General features: G+C 40.4%; 1 protein-coding gene across 1 annotated transcript in view; it reads right to left on the reverse strand.

Moving 5' to 3' along the window:
* VWA8 (von Willebrand factor A domain containing 8) overlaps nucleotides 1–6,187 on the reverse strand; it is a 3,458,065-nt gene that overhangs the window by 1,592,698 nt on the left and 1,859,180 nt on the right. The gene's annotated exons all lie outside the window — the stretch shown is intronic.

Here is a 6,187-nt window from a genome sequence, read left to right on the forward strand (position 1 = left end):
AAAAAACAAGACTTACTAAATAATTTTTTCAATGAAACTTTTAGCTATCAAAAACTCTAGGAGTTGAAGGGAGGGACATCCTTCAATTCCCTTAAGTAGTGTAGTCCTATCCCGACTAAACCCCTCTAAAGTCACAGTATCATAGAGTCGTCTACATTCAGATGAAGAGTGCTTCTTAGTGTGTTCCTTTTGACAAAAAGATTCAGCAAAAAAAAAAAAAAAATTCAGAGAATCTCACTTCATCACATCTGACTTAATGAAACTTCTGATGTTGTTATAACTGTTCCATCAACAAGAATGACTTCTTTGTGGAGCTAGCTGGGCTCAATGACCAACATGGCAGATGAGTGCCCATTAACAAGCACACATCAGTTCTTGCTTTCCCTTCATTATATCCTTATCTAACCACAACAGTGGAGAAATTCACAGCAGTCTCAACTAGACGTGCAGAGTGAACAACATAAGGACCTCCCTCTATGATATGCAGCAGAATATGGCTAAAAATGCTTAACATCATAGCAAACATGGGAAAAGGGACATCTATTCAAATCCTCCCATCACCTCACATGTCATCTAAACATCAATACAAAATGTTGTAGTTAGCCAGTGGCTACGAACAAGGAATTACAAGCATGAAACTTGCTAGAGGTTAGCCTGGAGTGATATGTGCAACTAGCCAAGAGTGCTTTTGTGCCCTATGGACTCAAACTTCAGCTCTCCCCTGAGAAGTATATAAACTAAGCAAGATTTTTTTTTTTGTTTGCATCCCAATTTTTAGACCTCTTCAAATTAAAAGATGTCTGTGTGTGTGTGTGTGTGTGTGTGTTTGTGTGTGTGTATATATATATATATATATATATATATATATATATATATATATATATATATATATTTATATGTATATGTGGGATCTGTCAATATGTTCAAAATTTCACTACTTCGAACCCCACTTCACCGAGTCCGCTTGTTCGAAGTACTAAAACTTCGAACATTGACTTTGGCAATCACACTATGGCACAGAATGGGAATATTCCCTTTTCCCTGCTGTAGTGCGATCTCGGAGTGGGCATATTTAAGTAGGAGGGGTGTGGGGGACATCCCTCCCACATGGGAGGTGCAGGGGTGCTTGCCCCCTTGAAAAAACATGTTTTAGTGTTTTTTTTTGGGTAGCCTATATATATATATATATATATATATATATATATATATATATATATATATATATATATATATATACACACTGATACACACACAAGTTTGCATACACAAAAAAATTAAAAAAAAAAAGATAAAGAATTCAGAGGTAAAGGGGGATATGTTTAGTGAGATAAATCCCAATAAAAATGGGTGATCTAAAATCCTTCCTCTAGCTGGGGGATGCTTACATTTATAGCACTACTGAAACTATGTTTAAATATCCAAATGCATTTCATAAATTCCAAGGTGTACTTCCTTTCACCAATGTAAATTTGATAGTAAATCTGCCTAGGCATCACATTTTTTTAAAGAAACTCCTACAAGCTAGAAGCCAAGAAAACAACTCAGATTCTGAAACTGCCATTCAAAAGCGACAGTGCTTAGAATTGCTGCCTTACAGCGCTTGGGTGTCCAGCTTGTTTTTGGCTGGGGTGCCTGCTGTGTGGGGTCCGCACATCCTCTCTGTGCTCACCTGGGTTACCACATGGTTCTCAAGATTTTGCCACATCCCCAAAAATGTGCCATAGTTAAATAGTGATCCTCCAAACTGATATTGGGAGTGTGTGTTTCCTGTCATGAGATGAAATACCATTCAGGGTCAGTTCACAGCATTCTGCCTTCTGAGTGTGGAGATAGAATCCATCTCCCATGAGGCCATTAACTGGTTTAAGTGGGCTATGGGAGAATGAATGAATGAATAACTGAGTAAATGAATGAATGAATAAATGAACCACTGAATGAATATAAGAACACAGGAACCTATAATACACTTTCTGTTTCTGCAACAAAGCATACACATGTATTGACTAAACTCCAAGATAATCAAATTAGTACAATACAATCCACAACTGGGACTTTAATTACCCAAACACTGACTATGTAAAGCACTCAGTATTAAATAAGTATGTTCAAATATTAACCAACTGTATTAATAAAAACAGCATAGAATAAGCAGTATGAAAAGGATGGCTGCATCTTCTATATCATTCTAACAAACGTAGTATCTTTCTATTCCTCACCAATGGTTATGTCTGCCGCAATAAACACAGACTATAACACCATCATCTTTAACAAGGGAGTAACATAAATCTCAGTCATAAATAATTGACCCTTCCTAAATAATCCTTCTTAGACATTCCTAATGGGAACTGAAAACAGATTGGGATACTATCCTCAAAGACCCCCCCCCCCATCCCGACAAATCTGCTCAGAATACTGTCACTGAGTTTCAATGATATTACTAACTTCTGTATTCATGAAAACACACTAGTAAGATAAAACTGCAGAGGTAAATTCAATAATACCTTAAGACCATTGCATCGTTAAATAGCAACCTAAATAACTTCTTGCTAGGGAATTTTACATTATCCAAGCAGTAGTTGGCATACTTATACCTCTACAAATAGAAATGCTCAATACTTAATGCCACTGTGCTACATAATATTGTAAAGCTACACACAAGAGGCTTTAATATCCTTGACCTGGTCGTTACCAAACTACTCCCTGCCTGTACTCCACCTCCCATCTTCTCGTTATCTGTAGTTAAATCTGATCACAAGTCAGTCATCTTCTCTCTCAGGGCTAGTGATACCACCTCACCACCAACTGAAACTACCTTTATGGTCTCACCAGAACAAACCTACTTCAGGTTGTAGAACACCTATGCAAAATTTCCAACAATCTCTGCAAATGACCCTAATCAGAAGTCTGCCACATTCACCTCTGACTTTTACCATTACCTAAACAGTTGAACAGAAAAGTCAGTACCTATCTACCCTAAACAGATTTGGTAAATTTCGGAATAAACCTCTCTGGTAAAATTCCCATACATCTTCTTTCGGCTTTTCCCAGTTAGGGGTCGCCACGGTGGAACACCTGCCCGCTCATGATTGGCAGTGGAGTTTTACAGTGTAGAGTTGCCAGCCCGGCGCCCAACCTTCCACAGAAGGCACACACATGCATGCACTCACACCTAGGTCAAATTTAGAGTGTCCAATCCACTTACAGCATGTCTTTGGGATATGGGAGGAAACCGGTGCACCCGGAGGAAACCCACGCAACCACGGGGAGGACATGCAGACTCTGCACAGAAGGCACCCCAGCTGAGAATCGAACCAGAGAACCTCTTGCTGTGAGGCAGCAATGCTAACCACTGCACCACTGTGGCTGCAAAAGAACTCCCATACTAATAAACTGAATAACAAAAGAAAGAAAATAATGGAAAGTTGTAAGAAATCCCCATCCCTTATTCCAGCAGTGAAACCTGACAGCTTGATAGTACCATTAGAAAATGTAAAGCAGAGTAGGAACTTAAGGTTGATACAGATACTAAAGGAAACTACAAAACTTTTTTCAGTTATGTTAGGAAATTTAGGAATAATGTCCAACAATGCACTAAGCACGTCTTTAATGATATTATATATTCTAATTCTAGGGATATAGTCAACATATCAGCAGAAAAATGTAGTGTTTTTTTTTTTTTCAAACACCTTTATTGAATTACCACTTGTGATGCAGGCAAATTTATCTCAGGTTTCAATTACATTTCGAAGGAGACAGTTTTTTAACCCCTTCACTGAATTTTCACTTGTGACACAAGCAGACTTACATTTATATAAAAGTAATCAAACCATATTAACAACTTCACATTTACACATTTACTGATTAGTTCCATGATAAGTCTTTCCACGGTTTTGCACATGAGGCTGGTCAAACTTTTGAGTCAGTAAAAGGTCCTCTTTTATGCAGGGGAATGACTATAGCTGTTCTTAACTTGCATGGCACATTTACAAACAGTATACATCACATATACTGTTATATATCATATAATCTAAGCAACTTTATGCAAATTATTCATAGGTTGGTACTAGACTATCGGCCCTATGGCCTATACAAGCCTAACCATAACAATTCCCTGGCTATTTCTTCCCACACTATTTACTTCCTGGACCCCTATCTAGCAGGGCGACTGACGTGATCCCCGGGGTGAATTTCCTTTCTCCCATCCAATCGTCAAGGTTCCTTTTGAAGAGGGCCAAAGAGGTGCTCTGCTTGACATGTATGGGCAGTCTATTCCAGAGTCTGGGGAATCTCTGGGTCAGGAACCTATCCCTCCAGCATGTTTTGTTTATTGTGATGACATGGTTTAGATCCCTGGAGCATGTGGTTCTGCAGTATTGGGATTTCTTTAAGTGTAGCATGTCCAACAGCTTTGGGTTTGACATGGCCTTGTATGTTAAGCAGAGATCACCTCTGAATAGACGATATGCGACAGAGTATAGCTGGAGTTTTTTAAGGCGGTCAGCATAGGGCATCTGCTTTAAGCCTGTGATTCTTTTAGTGAGGTATTTCTGTGGCCTTTCCAGTTGTTGCAGGTGTCTTGAGAGATACATACCAAATGGGGCATTGTATTCTATAATGGGTTTAATGAGGGATGAGTACAGTGGGTCAATGACCTCCTTTTTTCTGGATGAAAAGCCCTTAGTGATAAGGTGTGCCACATAGAAGGATTTCCTGACTGTTATGGCGATGTGGTTATCGAAGGTGAGACCACTGTCCACCTGTGTCCCTAAGTCTCTTATCACACTTTCGGTGTTTAGTGTACTGCCACCTATGTTGTAATTCACGGGTACATGTTTTTTACCGAAAGGGGATAACTATACATTTCTTGGCATTGAGCTTGAGCCCATGGCTCTGGCACCAAGCATCTGTTTCTGTAAGGCCCTTTTGTAGAGTATCCACATCATTTGAAGATTCAATAATGGCTCCCAGTTTGCAGTCATCTGTGAACTTTGTTAGCCAGTGTCCCTTAGTATTGGCCTGCACTTCAGAAAAGTATATTCCAAACAAGAGAGGTCCCAGGACTGAACCCTAAGGTACTCCACTTGTCACTTGTCTGGAGCTGGATTTGGAGTCAACTACTTTTACAGTGTGGGTTCTGTCAGTAAGCCAGTTGGCAACCCATCGAGTGATGTACCAATTAAGGCCCAGCTTACTAAGTTTATCTATGATTCCAGAGTGGGGGATGGTGTCAAAGGCCTTGGCGAGGTCCAGATAGGCTGTGTGGACTGCCTTACCCTCGTCCACGGCTCTGGAGACTGATTCGAAGAAGTCAATTAGGTTCAGGAGACAAGATCGGCCCTTCATGAACCCAGACTGGGTGGGGTCCAGTGTATGAAGGTTGCCAATGTCTTTGTTAATAAATTCCATGATAATACGTTCCATGGCCTTGCAGATCAGGCTCGTCAGACTGATGGGGATGTAGTTCCCGGGATCCAAGGTGGATTCCCCCCTTGTGGAGTGGGATAACTGTAGCTGTGCGCCACTCAGTGGGCACGAAGCCTGAGGTGAGGCTATGATTAAACATGACACTTAAGTGAGGTGCCAGTTCATTTTGTAGTTCATGTAGTACATAGCCCGGGATATCATCTGGTCCCATGGATGCTGCATTCTTAGCTTTGGAGAGTGTGTTTTTAATCTGTGTGGCCATTGTTACCAGAATTTGGCAATCTTCCGGTATTGAAATGGGCCATTTAGGGGGTGAAGTTGGCACTGAACTGATCTGTCAGGATATTGGCAATATCCTTGGGATCAGTATATTTAATGCCATTCTGTTGTAGCTCAGAGCAGATTTGAGCATTGCCATTTAGATTCTTGACACAGTTATAGAATTCCTTGTGGTTGTCTTTGGAATCTTTGGCAATTTTATTTTTGTAACTAGCTTTGGAGGATTTTATGAGGAATCTCAGCTTCTTACTGAGGCTGGTAAGGGAGTTTTTTGCATCCTGGGATTTTCCTCTTTTCTGCAACAGTTTCTTCCTTTGATTGTAAGGTTTGTTTATGGCAGGGGACCACCAGATTGGCTTCATTTTTTTGGTGGAGAGCATCTTGGTTCTATTTGGGATGGCATGATTCATGCATGAGGGATGTGCTCGTACAGTGCGTTAGTGTAGGACTCAGCAGTTGAACTTTCAGTTCCCGTCTGCATGGG

This window comes from Protopterus annectens, chromosome 5.part0, assembly GCF_019279795.1.
Source record: "Protopterus annectens isolate FY-2018-M chromosome 5.part0, PAN1.0, whole genome shotgun sequence".
NCBI lineage: Eukaryota > Metazoa > Chordata > Ceratodontiformes > Protopteridae > Protopterus > Protopterus annectens.